This window comes from Crotalus tigris, unplaced genomic scaffold (genome assembly GCF_016545835.1).
Source record: "Crotalus tigris isolate CLP2741 ecotype Arizona unplaced genomic scaffold, ASM1654583v1 scf7180000017625.6296891, whole genome shotgun sequence".
Classification (NCBI taxonomy): domain Eukaryota; kingdom Metazoa; phylum Chordata; class Lepidosauria; order Squamata; family Viperidae; genus Crotalus; species Crotalus tigris.
The window spans coordinates 3,492,889-3,516,746 of NW_024096520.1; the positions used below are offsets into that span (position 1 = coordinate 3,492,889).

The following is a 23,858-nucleotide window of genomic DNA, read 5'->3' on the forward strand; positions in this document are numbered from 1 at the left end:
TCTTCCACCCCCCTACCAATACAATTCACATCCTATTATTTGTCTATTTCTCCTACTTCCTTTCCCATAGTATTCACTGCAGATAGAATAGCATACTGTGAGTATAATTTTAATCAGTGAATCCTGGAACAGAATTTATTTCTTTAAACAGGTTCAGTTTAAACAAAATTATCTAGAGAACCAGATTTTGTTTTTTAAAAAAATGTCTACATATATGTATGTTTTCACTGGGCCCCCTTTTCTGGCATGACATTAGAAGAGCTCCTGACAGGTTGAGCCATCTTGCTGTTGTGCAAATTACACGTCCAAGTTCATTTTGTTGGAAAAAGCTTCCCTGCTTCCATGGCCAGCTGGATGACATGAGTCCTCGTCTAGTGCATAATTGTGATTTGGAATGACAATGTTTTAGACAGTGCCAAGACTTCTTCTGCATACAATTCACTGTTTATGTGCCCTGAATGCCTGCCATACAGCGAAAGACTCTGAGGAATTCCTCGTTATCCTATGGCTTAGAATGATCAAATATTTTAGGCAGGCACAAAATTATCTTCTATGCTGTTTTAGCAATTAATTTGACAGACACCCCCCCCCAGTCTTTGTTTTGTCCATTTGAGACAGATTGCAAATCCCAGTGCCCTTTCTCTGTCCTGTATCATACCTCCCACATGGATGGCATTTTAGTGAATATCAATTAATTCCCAGTGCTAAATGTATTTTTAGCTCAGCCTTGCTGCTAAGCAATGGAGAAATGAAAAATGGCATATCTGTGAATAAGTTAAAGTATGCAAATAATCAGTAGCCCTTTTTTTTCAATTCAGCCACTTTGGATTGATCGTTAGAAACCCAGCAATTGTGAAAAGGAAGATCTCTCTCTTCTGAATTCCTTAACACTAAACATTTTCTGAAATATTTTGGGTTGGCTTTTAGCTAACAAAAATTACACTTCTGGATTTAGATAAGGAGTAGATAGTTTTAATTCCCACAGGCAGATCCATCTGGAAGACAGCATTCTTCATAAATGTTTCAAGGATATGCATTTAATATGTGCCAATAATACGATACTTCTATATCCCTGGTATATGTTCTTTTGTTTTTAAAGGAACTTGGGCACCAGAAGTTGTCATTACAATCAACAAAACTTAATCCTTTGGATGAGAAAGCCTTCCCAGGTGCATCAGGAGGAAGTCCGCTATGCCAGCAAAACCAATTACATGTGCTCTCACCCAATTAGTTTCTAATTATGGCCTTGTAGCACATTCAACATAATTAACATGTAAATTACACAGCGTGTTTATATTCAATAACGGCTTCCCAGTGTTCCTGTCAGCGGGAGCTGCACTGGCTTATGCGTCTGTGTAGGATGGGGCTCAGCTTTTCTCGTCTCTTCCTTTCTAAGCTGGCTGACTGAATTTAATTTAATTGAAATGCCGTCAGAGTGATTCCGTACTGTATTTTACCACCTCAAAAGGTACCCTTGCTTAATGGCAACTTGTTCCTAAGGAGGGGCACTGGGATAGAGAGGCCTCCCAGCGAAGTCCCATGCTGAGAAGCCAAAGCCATAAAGGGGAAGCACTAGATAGAGGTAAGTTGACCCAAGGCACCAAAACACAAGATAATCCCTCCCCCCTTGGGAAGAGCATAGGAGTTGCCTGAAGGGATTAGAAACCAGGAGAGAGACACAAAAGACATGGTGTGTGTGTGGGGGTGTGTGTGGGAGAATAGTCAGAAAGAATTAGATAGATAGAATCCATGCAGCTGGAGAGGATGGGACTTAGTGTCCAGCATATCTGAGGGCGTCCGGGAAAAACTGTTTTACTCTGTCTCCGGAGATTGGGCAGTTGGTCCTTGGCCTTCAACAGTTTAGTGACCATTCAAAGTTACATCAGTACTGAAAAAAGCAACTTATGAGCATTTTTCATACTTATTACTGTTGCAGTATCCCCACGGTCATGTAATCAAAATTTGGATGCATGGCAACTGGTTCATATTTATGATGGTTGCAGTGTCCTGGGTTCATGTGATCATCTTTTGTGACCTTCTGACAAGTAAAGTCAATGGGGAAGTCTGATTCGCTTAAAAATCATGTGATTAACTAAACAACTGCAGTCATTCACTTAACTGTGGCAAGAAAAAATAATTAAAAATGTCACATTTAGCAACAAAAATGTTGGGCTCCATTGTGGATGGAAGTCAAGGACTACTTGTATATATCCAAGATCATACTGTGAATTGATGAATTGGAAAGAAGTGTGGGTATATCTCCAACAGAAGCACTTGCTCTTAGAGAAAGCTGTTCTCTGCCCCCTCCATCCCACAGCAATTTTAACAATCTCTAATCTCTCAGATATATTTTTGTTTAGCATTTTCCATTTCCTACAGGTTATAATCTGTCCTTCTTTCCTTTACTTCTTTCCACCATCACATACCGCCTTTTTCCTGGCCCCTACGTTAACTGTACTCGGCCTTCAAAAATCATTCCTGGGGGTCTTCTAGTCCAATCTCTGCTCAAGGCAGGAGCCTTATACCATCCCAGTCAAATGGTCTGGTCTTGTCAAATAAGGCCTTTTCTTCCTTGGCTTCATCTCTCAAAAACATTTTTTAAAAAAGCTAACCTATCTCCATAGGTTTTTCAACGTTCTACCTTTTCCATGAGATTTTATAATATAAGGCTGTCTCTTTCAGAAAGATCTGGTAGGAATTGATAAGAATTATTAGTATTCAAGGGAATAGAATGGTGTGGTAATCAAATAACTGCAATACAATATCTACAATATCCAAACGAATAAAAACCAAACTGACATGGGTAGTTTCATTACTGACTGTCCCATACTTATCTAATTTATTCATAAAAGAAAATCTGCATGCCCAAAGGAATGTGCCAAAAAGTGAGAAACATGATGCAGCTTTTTAAAAAAGCTTGATTTCACTTAACCTTAATATATTTATTTATTTATTCATTCATTTATTCACTTTTAATGCTGCTGATTCTAATGACACTGGGCAGCCTATAAAAGTAACATAAAAACAAAAAAATGCAAGAAATGAACCCATATAAAAATAATCACAAAATCATTACAAGAGGTTAATACAAACAACAAAATATACAATATGTTGTTGTGTATATAAATCTATATATATATAAAACAATATATAAGGGAGGAGGAGGGAGATGGAGAGAGAGGAGGAGGAGGAGAAGGAAGAAGAAGAAGAAGAAGAAGAAGAAGAAGAAGAAGAAGAAGAAGAAGTAGTAGTAGTAGTAGTAGTAGTAGTTGTTGTCTGGTGGCAGAAACAGATGAGTAGCCATTGTGATGTCAAAAAAACCTCCACCTTGTATTTCCATTATTCACACTTAAAGGCAAAGGCATCCACTTGGCTTCCTTGTGCCTATCTCAATGCCATCTCTACGTTATTATAATGGAACTGGCTCCTATTAGCTTAACAGCTGTATAGTCTCAGTCTGACTGTCTGTCTACAATTTGTTATTTGCAAGACAAAAGAAGGTCCATTGTATAGAAAGATCTCGAGCTCCTAGGTGCTCTGCAGCTCTTTGCGTGCATAAAAACTGAAGTCTTGGTTGCTGTGTGCAGGGATCATGGGAGGGAGGCCAAACCAAGACTGCCCAGCCAGTTTCCCCAAGGAGAGGGGAAACTATAGTACAGTAGATGGGAAATGCGTCTCTTTCCTTTGAGATAACAAATTAACCACATGAATGGACTGAAGCTGTAACTCTAATCAGGAGTCCATCACTTCCTCCCTGAAGACAGGAAGACCTACTGGAGGTGGGAGAACACTCAGGAAAGGCATGCAGAGGAGGGAGGAGGCATGGGGAATAGCTGACAGATGAACGCTGCCAAGGCATAGGCAGGAATGAAAGCCAAAGAGATGTTGATTGCCACCAGAAGAAAGAGATGCAGCTAGAAGCAGTGTTGGTCTATCCTGCTTGAGGCAGTCCTAGGAGTTTGGAAGTCCCAAAGGAAGGCTGTGTAAGTGAGAACATTTCATCACCTTCTTGGATGAAAGAATGACAAAAGCTCTCTTCGGCTATTAGTTAAAATGAATGCAGGGATGGGTCTGTACTGAGTAGCTCTGGTGCCCTGACACAGCATGAACACCCCTCTTTCTGAGATTTCTGCATACAAAATGAGGTTGGTTTAGTACATGCAGGTATAGGATTACAGATATCCAACATGTTGGTGTTTCATCTTGGCTTCTGCCAGAGGGACTCAAAGAGGATTGATGCTTTGTGTGTTGCCTAACCTTATGGAGAAATACACAGCTGTTTTTATAGGGTTTCAAAAGTATCCTCTAAAGAACAATTAGCAATCTGGGGGCCACGGAGGCTACCTGAAAATGTGAATGCCTAAAGAAAGGCTGTGGTTGTGTGGCCCGCCTTCAAGCAATTAATCACTAAACCACTGCGCAATTCATAATCCCTCTTATATGATTTTAAAGTCACCAGGGTTATCGTATCAGGTTGTCAGAACACACATGTATTCTGCCTTTCTCCTTTTGTGTATGTATGTATGTATGTGTGTGTGTGTGTACACACACACACACACACACACACACATATATATATATATATGTGTGTGTGTGTGTGTGTGACCTTTAAAATTCTGCCTTGCAGATGCAATCATTTGTTAAGCAAGTAATCCAACCATCTTGTCATGACGGGCCCCAGTGTTTGTAAAGGTCATTTTGTTTGTTTATAGAACATTTCATCATAAACCTAAAAATTAAAAATCTGGCAAGACTCCACTGAGCCAGTCCAGAAAATATGCTTTAAATAAATCATTATAATTGCTACTTACATGTATTGATGCTAAGAGTATGCTTTCATCCAACCATTACTACCAGAAGTAATTAAAAGGTGTGAATAGTGTTCTCTCATGTTAGAAACTCCACCTCCGAGGTCAGTAAATATCTTTTGAAAGCTTTGAGAAAGTTGAACACATGTATGGTTTTGGAGGAGCGTGGAGACAATTACAGTTATCAGCTGCACCACAATAATACCCGGGTACATAAGACAAAAACTGGCTCAGGCTGTCCTCTAAGTACATGGTTCCAGAGACCACGGATGAGGAGCTGAAATTGTGTGATATCAAGACTGTAGGCTCAAGGGTGGGATTAGCCCTGATATCCTTATTCTTCTGTCCAGTGCTTCCCCCTCCACTGCTAGGCACAAGCAACAAGAATCACTCTGTGAATGGGACCAAGTTGATATTTTATTGTTGATCACCTATATTACAAGACTCTCACCAGACTGTCTGCCTTGACTTCATACTGTATGTTTCCTCCCTGAATCAAGTCCAAGCTGGAATGTTTCTCTGTTCTCCCTAGAGGGGGTCCCCTCCCCTTCAGCTGGTGAATCCACCCCATGCACAGTGTATGCATATCCACATGCATTATTCAGTCCGAAGATGAAGGAATGAGATAGAAGCACCAGTAATGGTTCCCCAATTGAGAACAATGCAGGATAATTTCTGGAGCAATTTGCCTGTTTTGAAATGTCAGTCAAAACTGTTTCATCCTGACTGTAAAGATCTGAGGATTTATGAATCTTATGCTTGAATAATGAGACTAGTTGCTTTATAAATGAACAAATGCATTTCTTTCTAAAACACTTTTTTCCAGATGTATTCTATAGTATCGTACGATAAATACATACATATATGCAGACACAGATTTAATGCCCCTTCCCTCTTCAGGCACTTTTTTTAGATAATCAGAAATGATTAAGATACGGTGTCCATCACACTTGCTAAGATGCCATATTGTGAAATGATAAAAGGAAATTATTTTAGAAAATATCTGAAAGGCTTACTTGTAAAATGTTTTACACTTTTTGTAAAATAAAATGTTTCACACTATAATCAAGGTGGTTGATACCCACTGGAATCATTATATAATTATTTTTATTAACTAGGCTCAGGGATACCATACATCAGCATTGCCCATCCTGGTGCCTTACAGATATGTCAGACTACATTTTGATCAAGTTATGGTTATAATATGTCACACCTGGAAGACACAACCAAGTGGGGAAGGTTGAGGTATACAAATCAAACTAGAGAGGGAGACCATCCTCAAATTTATATAACCAAGTTTTGTAGATAACAAGCAAAGGGGAGTGGAAGGTAAAATAGAGGAGGAAAGTCCATTTGACAGCACCAGACCAAGGAGGTGAGTTTTTACGGATTTTGGAACTGAGATGAACTTTAATTGATCTCCATGCTAGGACAGAGGCATCCAACCATCCCACAACCTGAGCTCTGGCTTATAATGGCAGCCAAGTAATTTTTTTCCTGGCAACATGAATATTGCTTCTGGGGAAAAAATATATTTGAGGTTAGCATTGTGGGTTGGCATCTCCTTGGTTTATTGAGAAACAGCCTTCAGGGCAATTTGCTTTTTCCAGGTAGATATCATTCTCTGCTCCTATACTCATCTATCTCACAGGATATAGATAGATCTAGTTCTCAAAAAGAGCAGAAGAGAAAGTAAATTCAGGAAATCAGCATGGCAAAGAGAGGGCAACCTCAGCTGGGTCAAGTAATTTTTAGTCTTTTGTTATTTTCTTGATTGCTGTTAGCCATCCACAATTGTTTTATATAATATGGGTCGCCATACAAATATTTTAAATCAATCAATTAAATTTCTATGTGTCTGATGATGATGATGGATTACTGATGATATGGAGGCATATTGGATTATATTACATTCCTCCTTTAAAGTCTGGAGTGATTCAGTCCAGACACAGAATTGCTGCTTCATCTGTTATTTGGTGGGAACTGTTCTTTGGATTCTGAAAGAAAATACAGAGGTTGACCTGCGATCAGAAGGTCAAACAGATACTATCCAGTGAGTCTCTGCAGAGGCACTGGTGACACTTGAAAACTTTTAATGGCCATTTAGAGATGCTGCAAAACCCAAACCAAACAAAACCACAGATGCAAACCCCTCATTCTTAATCTAAACTGTCTGTATGGGTCGAATTACTTGCAATATTTATCCTTAACCATATTTCATTGGAAAAAGGACATGCAGAGGATTTGAACCAGACTGAGATCCTAACATAGAAGATGACTTTAATTCTTTACCTCCCACAGTGACCTCGGTTCAAATGGTCCTGACCCCATGTCTTTGGTTTACATTTCTAAAAAGTGGTCAATTTATGTGAATAACTTTTGCTTTAGCATGTAAAAAGGAAATCTAGTTAGGGATCACAGCATGACTCAAAGAGTTAAAGCACTTTTACACATCAGCTGGATTTGCCCAACACACTTAACGTAGCCCCTTTATGATTCACACAAACATAAACTAACCAAACTGTTGGATCTAGCATTCATGGAAATGGGAACCTACAAGGATCCAATACAGTCATATTTGATTGCAAAAGGATACCCTTCTCAAAAATGAGGGGACTGGTGAAAGGGAGTGAAAATCCAAGAAAGACCAATCCCTGCCCTGTGCTATAAGTTTATTTAAAACTACAATGAGGTTCAAATGGAATATATCCCACCATGTAATAAAGGTTCGACTAACTCCAGGAAGAGGCCACCAAGCTTTCTAGTAACATTCAGGAAGCTGTAAAGGTTAAAAAAGCTTCCTTCAGGAAATGGAAAATCTGTCCTAACAAGAAGAACAAAAAGGAGCACACAAACTCTGGGAGAAAGTGTACAGATAATAAAGAATGCAAAAAGGAGGAGGAAGGTTTGAAGAGCGCATGTCCAAAAGCATTAAGGAAAGCAATAAGAATTCTAAATATATTTGAAGCAAAAAAGGGAGGACAAGAGAACAGCTGGACTGTTAAGATAACAAAAGTGTAAAGGGATGCTCAGGAAGGAAATGGAAATTGCAGAGAAACAAAATTACTTTCTTGCATCTTTATTTATTACTGAAGACACAGGACAGTAGCTGAGCTTATATTGAGTTTTCGGGACAACTAAAGCATAATGAGCTAAAAGAGAAAGATATTCTAGGATATTTTGAGAAATTGCACCTTCTGAAATCTCCAGGCCTTAAAGACATCCACCAAAAGTACTTAAAGCACTTAATTGTGGACTGCCTAATCTAACAAAACTATGTCTAAAATTGGCTCTAGTACAAGAGGACTGGGAGATAGCCATTGTAATGCCAACTTTTAGCAACAGATCTAAAGGAGATCCAATAATAAGGCAGTCAGCAAAATGCCAATTCCAGACAAATTGGTATAAACAAGCAACCAAAGAAAAAAATGAGTAGGCAAATAGAGGAACAAGCACTGCTGAAGGACAATTAGTATAGATTCCCCCAAAGTAAGTCTTTCCTCATCAAGGAAAGGATAAGCAATGGGCAGCCAAGTTTAAAAATGATAACAAACATTTGAAAATGAGGAACACCAAAAGCCATTGGTAAGGCCCCAAAAGGATTTATTTAAACTGGGTAAATGGACAAATAAATGACAAATGCCCTTCACTTACAGCAAGTATTAAAAAAAAATCATGCATACTCTAATGTAATGTTTCTCAACCTTGGCAACTTTTAAGAAGTGTGGGCTTCAACTTCAGAATCCCCCACCAGCAATCTGGCAATTGATGTCCACACAACTTAAAATTACAAGGTTGAGAAATACTGCTCTAATAGGTTCTGAGCTGTTTGTAACAAAACAGGGGAAAGGTAACAGAAGCTCATAGAAGATAGCTCAATAAAGTATAGAATAGTATAGTGGTATTTGCTTTGGTCTGCTTGCTTTTCTACAAAAGTGGAATCTCTACTAACATTTCAACTTTGTTCGCAGTGTTGCAAAGAGTAACACAGTAGTCCATGTTTGCTTAATACAGAGGTCTTCAAACTTGTCCCTTTTATGACTTGTGGACTTCAATTCCCAGAATTCCTCAGCCAGCATGCCTGGCTGAGGAATTCTGGGAGTTGATGTCCACAAGTCATTAAAGGGTCAAGTTTGAAGACCTTTGGCTTAATAGCTCACTTGATGATTATTTTTATTCCTTTTACAATTTTTGTAAACTTTCCCAACTCAGAAATTGTGGATGGCATACAATAAACACATACATATTATAGAATAAGAGACATTTACAGAACAATATATTCAAGGAATCTCCAAATGAGCTATGTAGGTATGTATTTACATATGCATTTATATAAAGAGCAACTTCAACTTCAGAAGTTAAAGAGTAAATTTTATCCTGCCCTTGTTTTTGGGCTTTGTTTTCTTCCATGTAATATGTAACATTTGTAAGCTAATTTGTTTACTTATTACATGTATAGGCCACCCATATCCCTCACAGCTCTCAGCAGTGTACAGTATAATTTGGAACAATTTGGAACAATTACAACAAACACAAAAGTGTCTTTTAAGGGAACAACTATAGGCAATGTAACGTGTGTAGTTGGTTTCTTAAACCTATGCAAAGGATATGGCTAATGTTTTGTTTCTGCCATGGATGGTAAAGTCTGAAGAGCATGAAGAACTGTCCTTTTGCCAAATGTTAAAATTATTTCTATGTCTCCATTTCAAAGATAATAGCCATTGTGTTTAAAGTGTTTTCAGATGCTAAATACAGCGTATATACATTATTTAATAGGCAGAAAAAGATTAAGGATCTACCATGCAGAATAGACACATACACCGCTCAGCATGTGCAGATATGCAGTGTATATAGACATGAGAAGGGGAAACTGAGGCTTTGCCCAGACTCTTTCCTTAACCCCCATCTATTCAAAGTCCAACCATCATATAACCTATATGTGTAGATGGCCTATGCATGATCTATACCAGTGATGGCGAACCTTTTAGAGACTCAGTGCCCAAACTGCAACCCCAAACCCACTTATTTATCACCGGGTGCCGGGTGTGTGTGGGCGCGATGGTCATGGCAGACTGGGTGGGCGGGGCCAGGGCAGCGGGGGCCAGTCTCTCGCCATCTCCGGGGCACAGCATGCATGCCCACAGAGAGGGTTCTGAGTGCCGCCTCTGGCACGCGTGCCATCAGTTCGCCACCACTGGTCTATACCCTTGATAAACAGAGGTCAGATCACAGGCTGGGAAGGATACACCTATTTGCATAATATGCAGGTAAAAGCTTCCATAGGCAAGATCTCTTTTTGTGGAGCTTACTTGATAGGAGCCTGTGGCTGAGACTGCAAATCCCTCTTTCTATACATTTACACTCATCAATATCCCAGGCAAGGTTCGTGTGCATTCTGAATGATAAGCAATCCATCTGATGCTGGGAGAAAGACTTCTCTTTCTTCTGCTTTTCTTGATAAGGAGGATGTGAAGAGGGGAAAAGATTAGGGCTACCAAATCTCAGTGAGCTCTAGATTGCCATGAGGAGTCAGAGAAAATTAATTATCTGTGATCATCTAGTGACTGTCTTTTTTTAAAAAAGATTTCACAGTTTCCAATCCTCATGGGACATGAACAAGAAACAGCACCTAGAGCGAGGCATTGCGGCAGATGGAATCAGTTTCAATTTGGCAGAGAAACTGCATTTTCTTTTTCAGCCTAATATTTTTAATTCACTTGTCATTATTATAGCCCTGTTAAGTACTATAAAGAATTCAGAATGGCAGAAACATTTATAGCAGAATGCAGAGGAGCTGGTGGTGGGTCAAACTGCAACCAAAGTATTTCCTTGAGGCTTCCATAAATAAAGGCTGTCCAGAGACAGATAATCGCTATTTGCTGTCAAAAGGTCAGTTCATAGTTCATGGTTGCAGAGCTTGCTGCCTTTAAATCTGTGGGAAATCTCAGTGAGTGTATGGGAGGAAACATCAAAACTAAAAGACCTGCTGTGGGGGGCACCATGAGTTGCAATTGCTGGTGTTTTTAAAACTATGCATGGCCCTTATCTATCACAACCATGTAACACAAAACTGAAAGGTCCTTTCTCAGCTCTCCATCCTACTATCCTCTATCTGCATTCTGGGAAGTTTGGCTATATCTGTTTTCCCAGTTATAGCTGAAGCTGCAACCATTTATTCTGGTGCAGGAAGATTCCTTCCTTCCTTCCTTCCTTCCTTCCTTCCTTCCTTCCTTCCTTCCTTCCTTCCTTCCTTGCTTCGCTTCGCTTCGCTTCGCTTCCCTTCTTTCCACCCACTAGGATTTTGGACTAATGACTCAAGTTACCAGGTCCAGAAATTTTGGAATACATAATCCAACTGTAAAGTAAGATGTAAACAGCAGAGTTCATGAGAAACAAGACAGATAAACCAAGTCATGGAAGGCCAAGATCTGCATCTAAGATATAACTATTTTTAATTAGCAAATGACAGACATTGTGCAGAACAAAAATAAAATTACACAATTGAGAAAAACAACCTATTAACAAAGAAAATATCACTACTCCTTCTGTCTGTGCTTTTTTTTTTTTTTGCCGGTTTTACCCTATTGGTTCTTGTTCTTTTAAGGCTTGTGCAGTAGAGGACCTGAATCCTAAGACCAGAACTCATTATTCTGTTCCTACAATCTTGCCTCTCTCAGAATCCACAGCCAAGGGCAACTGGAGACAAATATATTTTGAGTACATCTTCCAGTCTAAATTCAAACTCCCTGTTTCTCATTCAAAGATTCACCATGTACATAACCATGTACATAACCTGCAAGCACCTATGCCTATCTTTTCTCATATGGAATAGCAGCAATAAAAGGAATGAGCATGCTTGTTGCTTTGATGTGAATAGGCTCCTAAACAAGGGCAAATGTGAAAAAAAAATGCGAAGCAAAAAAAACAAGCCAGGTTGTATTTATTGGTTCATCAAAGACAATGTGTAAATGCATCCTTCCCCAATCAAGGGTATTCCAGATGTGTTATCCAGAATTGTAGGCACTCTAATCCGACACTAACTTTGTAATATCCCAAAGGTGCTTTCTTTCAAAAGGCAACTGGACTTTCTCATTTTGCTTGAAAATGTTTGATTTCTCATCCAAGAAGCTTCTTCTTCAGTTCAGCGAAACGTCTTCAAGCAAAACAAGAAAGTCCAATTGCCTTTTGAAGGAAAGCACCTTTGGGGCAACCATGAACTGGAACTGGACTACTGAGAATCTCCATAGCCATTTGACTTTACAATGGTGCTCTAAAAATAGGTGCTCTAAAAAGATAGCCAAATAAATTGGAAAGTAAATGCAAGTACCCAAAATAATCTGTTGTTCTTTTTTAAAGGACATCCTTACTCCAGGCTGGCACACACCTGGAAATCTACAGATCAACTCTTTCCTGCACTTATTAATAATGTGGTTTTTGTTGCTGCTTGGAAACACCGCCTAGCTTTTCAGACTGGGATAGCAGATCCCACCCAGTTAAAATGAACACAATGAGAAGAAGCTGCTATAACTCACTATAGAACAGGGGTCTTTAAACTTGGTCCTTTTATGACTTATGGACTTCAACTCCCAGAATTCCTCAGCCAGCATGCCTGGCTGAGGAATTCTGGGAGTTGGAGTCCACAAGTCATAAAAGGGCCAAGTTTGAAGACCCCTGCTATAGAACATTGCATTTTATTTGACGCAGACCCTACAACAGCACCTTCAGTTTCTGGCAATTTCAGCATAAAGCAAAGATAGGACTTTAGATAGAAAGGCCCATACTGAGGGGTTTTTCCCTTTCTCTCTTATCCTCATTTGTTGTTATTGGTTTGATCAAAGTTCCATATGGGTTGTGTTACACAAAGTAGAATTGCTGATTTGTTTCTCTGTTTCCTACCCTTGATGGGCTATTTATGATGTAATTAAGCTAATTACAAGTAATGAGAGTCCTACTAGCTCTGAGCCAAGCTCTTTCCCATTTAACAAATTCACAGGTGGTAGGAAACTGGAAAAAAAAACCTTGGGGATGAAATGTTTCTTTACTCTCAAGTGTTTTTAATGCAAGGCACTTCTCAAATTGAGAGGCATTTTGGTATATGTGATAACCTAACATCCTCCAGGAAATTCAGAAACAATCAAGTCAGTGAGGTTGATTTGGAATCGCAGCAGGAATCAAAGCCTCTCATGCTTGAAAATGAGCAGGAAGGTTTTTTCAGTCAGCTTTTTTTTAAATATATATATATATTCAGGATCAAACTTCTCTTCAGGAATACTAACAATAGAGAAAAAATCCTTATGTAGGAAGCCATTCTAAAAGTTAAATGCTTTTCATGTCACAGGAACCCAGATCAGCCCTAATTCAGATTCATAACTTCAGTGTCATTTATAAAGCTCTAACAAAGTGTTTCTCAATTTCAACAACTTTAAGATATGTAGACTTTACCCCCCCCCCAGTTCCCAACATTCTGGCCGAGGAATTCTGGGAGCTGAAGTCCATATACCTTAAAGTTACCTGTAACTTTGTAACTGAGTATTATTAGCACAGCGATGATGATGATGATTGTCATGTCCTGAGCCTTGCAAGCTGGCTCGGGGCATTGCAGGCAGTCCCGGGCAGGTGCAAGCTGCCCGGGACCAGACAGGCTGTCGCCAGTGCTTGTGCGCATGCGCAAGTGCTGGCGCGCGAAAAGTAACACATTGACCTGGGAAAGTCCTATAAAAGGAGGCTGCGAGGTGTGGGCTTTTGCCGCCATATTCCAATGTAAGCTGAACTGAAGAATAAAGGTTTCTTGAGAACTACAACTGCTTCTCGTGTCTTACCATTTCGCGATGGACTCAACACCGGTGACGAGGATGGGATTGCCTTACATCAGAAAAGAGAAGGTGTAAGCTTATCCGAGTGAGTCCTGAGCGGCAGGAACGGCGTTGACTCGGCAGCTACCCGCCAATCCAGCGTGCATTCGGGGGTAGGCCGGCTGATAGACCCTTCCTGATACGAAATGGCGAGGATTGGAAGGCTTTCGGAATTCGACGTCTCACACCCAGAGAGGTGGGAGTCCTACGCAGCCAGGGTGGAAAACTACCTCAAAGTGAACCAGGTGAGGGAAGAGAGCTTGAAGGCTGCCACCCTGCTGTGCATTTGCAGTCAAGACGCATTCGAAATCTCTGAGAACCTCGCAGCACCTGTTCCTTTAGAGTCTGTCAGCTACGCAGATCTAAAAAAGTTACTGAAGGAGCACTTCCAACCTAAGATGTCCGTCATCGTGTGGCGCCACACCTTCGAGCAGAGGGATCAACGACCCGGAGAATCGGCCAAGGAGTACATCGCCGCACTGAGGAAAGCCGCCAAACATTGCAAGTTCAAGGACCTCGAAGAACGACTGAGGGACCGATTTGTGTGCGGGCTAAGGCATCGAGAGTTGCAACAGAGACTTTTCGCCAAGGAGGACTTGTCTTTCCAAGATGCCTTGAGAGAGGTCACCGCAGAAGAAGCAGCGGGCGGCGCCATCAAGAACATGCGGCCGATCAGAAACAGTCCAGATGCTGCATCCGTGCACCAGGAAGAAGTCCAAAGAAACTCCGAGGAGGATCCGGACGAGGAAGTGGACCGTCTCCACCCCACAAAGGAAGGAAAACCAAGAGGAAGCTCTTCAGCTCTCCCCAAGTGCATCGGTTGTGGAGGTCGCCACAAGAGAGCCGACTGCAAGTTTCGCTCCGCTATCTGCTGGGCGTGCGGAAAACAAGGACATATTGCAGCTGTGTGCCTGGACCGTCAGAAGGTACAACCTCAGGAAGAATTGCGCCTGAAAGGTACCAGGGTCCCCAGCCAGAATAGGGTGGGGTTTTGTGCTTTGCGAAGAAGCATCTACAGGACAGGCACACACAAGCCCATTAAGAAAAAGCTGTCACTTAAGGTGAAGCTACAAGGGGTTCCATTAACTATGGAACTGGACACGGGGTCTGCACTTTCGATCATTTCTATGCACACATTTAGGAAGATTTGTTCCGCCAGCGGAACCCAGGCCAAGTTGAGGCCTTCTGACATTGTGCTAACGGATTTTCAAAACTCCAGAGTGTGTGTTAAGGGGGAGGCCACCCTTAACGTACAGTATAAGGATTTTGAGGGTCCACTAGACCTACTAGTAGTAGAGGGTGAACGAACGAGTCTCATAGGACTCGAGTGGTTTGAGGCCTTGGGGATACACGTCACAGGGCTCAACAGCCTACAAACACTCGACCTACAGGAAGTCTGCAAAGAATTTGCAGACGTTTTCAGCCCCCAGCTGGGCACATTCAAAGGACCCCCTGTGTCATTAAAGTTAGACCCCATGGTCACTCCCATTAGAATTAAAGCAAGAAGGGTCTCTTTTGCTTTAAAGAGTAAAATTGACACTGAGTTGGACAAACTGATCCAACAAGGAATTCTAGAACCTGTTGACTCCAGTCCATGGGAGACCCCCATTGTCACGCCTCTTAAGGCAAATGGGGACATTCGCATCTGTGCTGATTACAAATGCACTCTAAATAAGGCATTGCAGCAACATGCCTATCCTGTTCCTGTGGTCAGTCATATCCTGGCCTCCCTCAAGGGGGGGCGCGTTTTTGCAAAGCTTGACCTAGCTCAAGCATATCAACAGCTGCCTGTTGATGATGACACTGCTATAGCTCAGACTATTGTGACCCACAGAGGGGCTTTCAAGGTAAAGAGACTTCAATTTGGAGTAAATGTTGCTCCTGGGATTTTCCAAAACATAATGGAAAACACACTATGGGGTATACCAGGGGTTTGCCCCTATTTTGATGATGTCTTAATTGCAGGAGACTCCACACACATTCTAGCTGAAAGGCTAGGGGCTGTCCTGTTAAGGTTCAGGAAAACGGGACTCAAACTCAAGAAGGACAAATGTAAAATTGGGGTACCTTCTACTGAGTTTCTGGGGTTCAAAATTGATGCTGCTGGGATTCATCCTGCTGAATCCAAACTAAAAGCCATTATGCAAGCCCCTAGGCCAAAGTCTAAGGCCGAACTGCAGGCTTTTCTGGGCCTTCTGAATTTCTACAATTCCTTTCTTCCACATAAGGCTAGTGTAGCTGAGCCTCTTCACAGGCTATTAGATAAACAGGCAGTGTGGCAGTGGTCACAAACACATGAGGCTAGTTTCAATGAGGTCAAGGCCTTACTCACTTCTAACAGTGTACTTGCACACTTCAATGAGTCCCTTCCTGTGTGCATCACTTGTGATGCTTCCCCTTATGGGGTGGGTGCTGTACTGAGCCACCTCAGGGCTGATGGAACTCAGGTTCCTGTTGCATATTACTCCAGGACATTGTCTGCAGCTGAGTGCAACTATGCTCAAATAGACAGGGAGGCCTTAGCTGTTGTTGCTGGAATTAAAAAATTCCATGATTTTTTATATGGTAGGCAATTCACGGTCTTCACTGACCATAAGCCTTTGCTGGGACTGTTTACCACACGTAAACAAACTCCCCAAATCATCTCTCCCAGGATGCTCAGGTGTCTATCTTTTGTCTGCATATGATTTTTCCCTACTTCAAAAGCCTGGGAAGGAAATGGGCCATGCTGATGGCCTCGGTAGATTACCCCTGCCGGTAATAGAGGCTGACCCCGCGCCAGCCATCAATATTCTCTCCATTCAAGCTTTGCCCGAATCCCCCCTGAATGCCAGGGATGTAGCTGCTGAATCAGGCACAGATCACACACTTTCACGTGTCCTTTCTTGGGTTTTGTCTGGATGGCCTGAGCACTGTCCTAGTCCTGAGTTTCAGAGTTTCTGGTCTAAAAGGAACGAGTTGTCCATCTCTCAGGGTTGTCTGCTTTGGGGAAGCAGGGTTGTCATTCCCACCTCAATGAGGACTAGGGTCTTAGGTTCCCTCCACGAGGGTCATCCTGGCGTTGTTCGTATGAAGGCTCTTGCACGCAGCCACTTGTGGTGGCCAGGGGTAGACAAAGACATAGAAGCTAAGGTGCATGCTTGCCACCTTTGTCAACGTTCACGCCCTGAAATGCCCCAAGCTCCTGTGCATAGATGGGAGGAAACACAGTCTCCATGGTCTAGGGTGCACATTGACTATGCTGGGCCCTTTCAGGGTCAATTCTTCTTGGTCCTCGTTGACAGCCATTCAAAATGGCTTGAGGTTGTACCTGTCTCTTCCACCACCACTGCAAAGACTATTCAGGTACTGAGGGGGATTTTTGCTGCACACGGGCTCCCAGACGTCATTGTGTCTGACAATGGCCCTCAATTCACTTCCTCCGAATTCCAAGCTTTCTTGCAGGCTAACATGATTCGTCATGCCACTTCTGCACCTTTCCACCCGTCCACCAACGGTATGGCTGAACGCATGGTTCGCATCACCAAGGACGCCTTGAAGAGGCTCACCTACGGGGACTGGCATCACAGGTTGGCTGACTTCCTCCTTTCTTATCGCACCACACCATCCACTTCTACAGGGAGAAGCCCAGCTGAATTTCGTTGGGGGCGCAAACTGACTACCAAGCTTGACCGGTTGCATCCGGACAAACTGCCTCCTTCTGTCTCACACCCCAGGGCACCTAGGCAACTACTTGTGGGTGCCCCGGTTTGGACTCGTAATTACGGGCCTGGTCATACATGGGTCCCCGTATCTATATCCAGGGTCACAGGTCCTCTATCCTACGAGGTATCCCTGGACAACGGCCGTGTCCTGCGTCGGCACATTGACCAACTTTGCCCTAGACGGGACCTTCCCGCTGAGACTCCTGGGTCTTTTCCAGGGGGGGAGGGGGAGCCCTTTGGGCAAAGGGAGGGGCATGGAATGCTGCCCTGTACCAATGAGGGAGCCACAAACAGCCCATCCCAAAATTCCGCAATTGCTCCGAACAGGAAGTCAGGGAGCCCAACTAGAACTCAGGCATCAATGCCTACTCCAGCCAGGGAGTCACCCTGGGGGCATGATCACTTTTCACCCGCATCACTCAGTACTTCAGTCAGAGAGAATACCTGGGAGCATCCCAACAATCCATTCCCTGCAAGAGAGCTGGCACACACTCCTCCTAGTTGGCCTGACTTCAACCCTGTCCCTAGAAGGGGGCAAACACACAGGGAAGTGGTCGAGGAACCAAATCCCGACTACAACACCTCTGACTACACTCAGGGGACAACTGAGTTTTGGGACAGTACTGAAACCCACACAAGCCCGGATACAGAACAGGATTCAGGGGATAGACAGCATCCTGACAGGTCTTGGACGGACCTAGGAGGTTCTACAGAAACGCCCAACAGTGACAGTCACTTAGAAGGGCCAGAGAGCCTACAGCTAGGCGGGACAACCAGGTCATACACTGGAAGAAGCCCTGGCCTGAGGAGCCCGGTGAGCAAGCAAGCAGGCCAGGCATTGGAGCACAGTCCTTGGGAATCACCAAGGCATAATGGAGGGAACAGGCACACGTCACCCCTCAGTCAGGGAGTACCTAGCAAGCACCCAGAGCTTAGGAGGTCACAGAGAGCAAGGAAATCTCCTAAGTACTTAGAGGATTACATAACACTATTGGCTAAACAGAGCCAGTAGAAGGGTAGAAACACTGAGGCAATGAAAATGGGGGAACTCCGAACATGGAGGGGAGCAGAGCATTGTACTAAGAGTGGGTTGTGTATTATTTGGCATTGGTCGTAGTTTTAGCCCGGGGGAAAGGGGTGTTATGTCCTGAGCCTTGCAAGCGGGCTCGGGGCATTGCAGGCGGTCCCGGGCAGGTGCAAGCTGCCCGGGACCAGACAGGCTGTCGCCAGTGCTTGTGCGCATGCTGGCACGCGAAAAGTAACACATTGACCCGGGAAAGTCCTATAAAAGGAGGCTGCGAGGTGTGGGCTTTTGCCGCCATATTCCAATGTAAGCTGAACTGAAGAATAAAGGTTTCCTGAGAACTACAACTGCTTCTCGTGTCTTACCATTTCACGACGGACTCAACAATGATGATGATGATGATGATGATGATAAAGTTGGAAGGGACCTTGGAGGTCATCAAGTCCAACCCCCTGCTCAGGCAGGTAACCCTATACCATTTCAGACAAATGGCTGTCCAGTATCTTCTTAAAAACTTCCAGTGTTGGAGCATTCACAACTTCTGGAGGCAGGTTGTTCCACTGATTAATTGTTCTAACTGTCAGGAAATTTCTCCTTAGTTCTAGGTTGCTTCTCTCTTTGGTTAGTTTCTACCAATTGCGTCTTGTCCTGCCTTCAGGCGCCTTGGAAAATAGCTTGACTTCCTCTCATTTGTGGCAGCCCCTGAGATATTGGAACACTGCTATCATGTCCCCCCTCGTCCTTCTCTTCATTAAACTAGACATACTCAATTCCAGCAGCCTTTCCTTATATGCTTTAGCCTCCAGTCCCCTAATCATCTTTGTTGCTCTTCTCTGTACTCTTTCTAGAGTCTCAACATCTTTTTTACATCGTGGTGACCAAAACTGGATGCAGTATTCCAAGTGTGGCCTTACCAAGACATTGTAAAGTGGTATTAATACTTCACGTGATCTTGATTCTATCCCTCTGTTAATGCAGCCCAGCACTGTGTTGGCTTTTTTGGCAGCTGCAGCACACTGCTGGCTCATATTTAAATGATTGTCCAGTAGGACTCCGAGATCCCTCTCACAGTTACTACTATTGAGCAAGATCAGGGCTTTTTTTCTCATAGAATGCCCAGAATGGAGTTCCAGCACCTTTTTTGGATGGAACCTTGTAGGGTAGACAAGGCGGGTTGTACGACATGTGTGAATTCTGGCACCTTTTTTTTTAAAGAAAAAAAGCACTGAGCAAGGTAATCAATTTCTCCTTCTGAATGTGGTATCCTAGAAGGGTTCTGAATGGTTCTCACCATTTTATTTATCTTTTTATTCGATTGGCTGCTCATCTCAAACAGGTAACTTTGGGCAGTGACCAATAATAAAATCAATTAAAAACTAATTTACAATACCAGTACAAAAAGAGAAATTAAATATAGTTAGTCCTTGACTTTTGACTGGTCATTTGATGACATTCACAGTCCTATAGCTGATAGGAAAATGCATTCTGAGCTTTTCAGAACAAGGGCATTTGCTACTGTTTTCCCCTTCAGAGGGGAAAGTACTAGTGAATGCCACTGTTCTCATGATCATTCTCCCTGGTAGGATGGAGAGAAGGCCCAGGCCACTAGTGTGTGGTGTCCCACCATTCCTGGGAGACTTGGCCCCTCTCCCCAGTGTTCTACTTTATGGCCTGTGTAGTTGCTTAACAACCACATTGGGAGAAATGGCATTGTGGTCATTGAGTAAGGCAGCTATAGAAGATCACACAGACTGGCTACAAACAATGGCATGGCAAAGTAGCAACAATGGTAAACTGGAATATCTGCAAGAAATACCATTTGCCTGTAAGCAAGAACTGGTGGGATCACAAAATAGACAAGTAGAAAATGAAGAAGCTAAAGTACTTTGGAACTTAGACTTCAAACAGACAAGCACCTGACACATAACACCCCAGACTTAACAGCTGTCAATAAGAATGAGAAAAAAGAAAGACTCTGTACTGAGTGTAGCAATACCTAGAGGCAGCGTAATAGAAGAGAAAGCACAGGAGAAAATCACAAAATACAAAGACTTGCAAATAGAAGCAGAATGACTGTGCAAACGAATGCAAAGATAGTACCAATAGTGATAGATACCTTTGGTGTAATCCCAAAATATCTGGACCACCACTTGAACACTATCAGCACTGACAAAATCACCATCAGTCAAAAGGCGGCTTTATTTGGACAGCTTATATCCTGCGCAACAATATATTTAGCACCATCAACAACATTTGCCTATCCCAGGTGCTTGGGAAAAACCTGATTGGTGGATAAAAATGCCAAATCCAGTCATAATAAAATACATTAAACTGGTATTCTACCTGACTCCCAGTGACTCTGGGTGGCTCACAACAATCAAAGACCATTACAATAAAACTGATAAAAGGTAGCAAAAATGATAGACCTGATGGAATAAATCAAAGAATGAATAGACAGACAGTCAGACGATAGATAATTACCACAAAAATTAGTCTTGATGGTTACATAGAAAAAACACTAGTTGATTAATAAAATTGTCGCAGTTGCTGCCAGTAGAAATCATGACTTGCAATCTCCCATTGTCTGAGCCTATATTTACTATTGGGATGATTCAGTCCTCAACTGAGGACTGAAAAAAAAAATAAATGAATTCACTCATTCTGAGAATGAGTAAAGAAGAAATGGTTGCTACTATATAGTGCCAGTGCAATTTTTTTTACATGATTTGTGCTCCATAATATTAAAACCCACGTTTTATTATCCAAAGAGCTGAGTTTAGAACGGTGTTTTCTGGTATCCTTATGCCATGATTTGTACTTCATTAAACAGTCATTTAATCACACTGTTCCTCCATTATTATTTGAATAAATTTATTTTATGCTGGTCATTGTCATACTCCATCTCCCTCATTATCAGAGCCTTTATTTCTTTTAAAAATATGAGCTGATTATGCGCATATTTACTTATTCACCATGGACACCTTGCTAATTTCTTCTGATGATTTCTTCTGGGTGGGGAGGAAGAGGGGGATGCTAATCCTGGCTGCTTTACTGTCTTGTGCAGACATAGCCTCCATCAATTTTTTTTCCTGCACACACTGTGGCAGTCGCCTGGATAAGGATAAACAACTGTCTATCATTTTAGCACTTTTCCTCAGAAATGAAAGAAAAGGCCTGATCCCACAACCCCAAAGGAGGAAATATGTAATGCAACCAGAAGCTGAGACAAAATGGGCCAAGCAAATCAAAACCAATATACCTAAATAAAGCAATGGCCCAGCCACATGTTCCACAAACACATAGCACAATGCCGGAATAATCAGAAACCATCACCTTTAGGCAAATGTATGGCTTTTAAAATCTCACAGGCAGCTCTGTTGTTTGATGTCCTCCAAATGATAGGCAGAATCAGAACTGAGTTTAGCTAGAACTAAGATACCAAAAACCAACTGAAAACCGGCTGATGAGATGAATTTTTTCATTTGCTAATTGTTCCACTTAAGGGTTATCCTGGTACTTATTTGTGTGGTAAAGGGTCCAGCAAAGTGCATGCCGTTCAATATTTTTGAAAGTAAGGGTTCAGCAGAGGAAGCCAAAATGGAGCTGAAAAAAATTAACATTCAACTTCTTGGGGACCAGTAAGAAACTTAAATTCCTCAACTATAAAATAGGGGATGATATTAATTATGCCCTTGAAAGGAGTACTAAGTTAAGGAATAGAACATACCAGAAGTGCTAGCAAAACCATTAACAGTAACACAAGAATACTAACTTAAATTCAAATATGAAGTTCCTTATCCTAGTCAACACTCTGTGCTTTGCTTATAGCACAGAGGAATGTAAAATGTAAAGTAAGCCAGAAGTAAGAAGAAAGAAGCTTGGCCTCAAAATCCTAATCTCTATGTCAAGGTCTTTCATTTTCCATATGGAGACTTTTGGTGTCTTCAGGACGGAAATCCTTGCTGGGTCTACACTATTATTTTGCCTAGAGAAAACAAACTCTCCATGGCTAATTGCCTTCAATAAATCACTCAGACATTCCCAGTATTTTCCACCAGCTTCTTTCCCCTCCCAAATTTCCTCTCGACCCTTAAAAGCCAAAGGAACTGGCTTCCAGATAAACATGTCATCCACTTTAGTCCCATGAGAGCTCCTTCTGATCTGGAATGGCTTTTGTTTTTTGCATGTTCCTATCTTCAAGGCAGTTTCCTCCAAATCTGACAAAAAAAACCAGGTTAATCAAATGTCCCCAGATACACCAAAATGGGCAACAAAAAGGCAATCCCCCCCCCAAAGACCTAATTCAAATGCAATTTTAAAGAATGTTCTATTAAAGTCTAGAAAGGTAGAATGTTATTAATGCTCTGATTTGCAACATTTGCACCTCTCATCTCCTCCCAGAACCTTGGGATACCTTGTAGGGTATCAGGCATAATCCTGTGAAATAGGCTAGGTTCAATAATTTTCTCCGTAACCCACTCAGGGAAGTTCATGAGCGATTAGGGATTTAAACCCCTTTTTCCCCAGCTCGGATCCAATGCTAGTCCTCTTCTCATGCTTGCCCAGGCATTCAATTAACATGTGGAAAAGAAGGGCAGAATTATATCTTCTTCACACTGAATTCTCTGTGCTGGGAATAATTTGAGACTTCAACTTCTGAAGTGCCTCTCTTTGTGTGCATGAGAAAAGGATTTCTCTATCATCTATCAATCATCTATCTATTATCTATATATCTATATCTATCTATCTATCTATCTATCTATCTATCTATCTATCTATCTATCTATCTATCTATCTATCTATCTATCTATCAAGGCTCCACACATATTTGCACTTCTCAGGTGACCTTTAGGACACAGGTAAACCTAAAAGAATGCAAATGACCATCTGTATGAAAGCAATACAAATCCTTCCACTCTGCACCATTCTAGTCAGAGCGGAAGAAACTTCTTGGATAAGAAGCAAAATGTCTTCAAAAGAAACACAAGAAAGTCCAGTTGCCTCCTGAAAAAAGCACCTTTGAGACAGGACCAGTAGCTTTTTGTTGATTCCCTCATTTATCCTGAAATACACACTCTCTATCTCTTATCTATCTGTATCTGTATCTGTATTTGTTATCTCTCTCTCTCTCTCTCTCTATGTGTGTGTGTGTGTGTGTGTATGTATGTGTATGTATGTATGTGTGTGTGTGTGTGTGTGTGTGTGTATATATATATATATATATATTTCTAATTTCATTAAAAACACGAATCCTGGGTGAAGTTATATTATAAAAACAAATAAACATGAACACCAGGAAAAAATTTAAACTAAAAACCTTTAATCTAATGCCAAGCTTTCGTCGGTCAACTACCGACATCATCAGGGCTTAAAACAGGTCGATGGGAGTCTTCTTTATAGTGTTGGCCAGTTTTTGCGCATAATTTATATATATTATGCGTGGCTTGTAAAAATGGTGAAACTCTATTTT

General features: G+C 41.9%; 1 protein-coding gene across 5 annotated transcripts in view; it reads right to left on the reverse strand.

The window, feature by feature from the left end:
- The window catches only part of SEMA3F (semaphorin 3F), a 151,716-nt gene that overhangs the window by 98,129 nt on the left and 29,729 nt on the right, over positions 1–23,858 (reverse strand). The gene's annotated exons all lie outside the window — the stretch shown is intronic.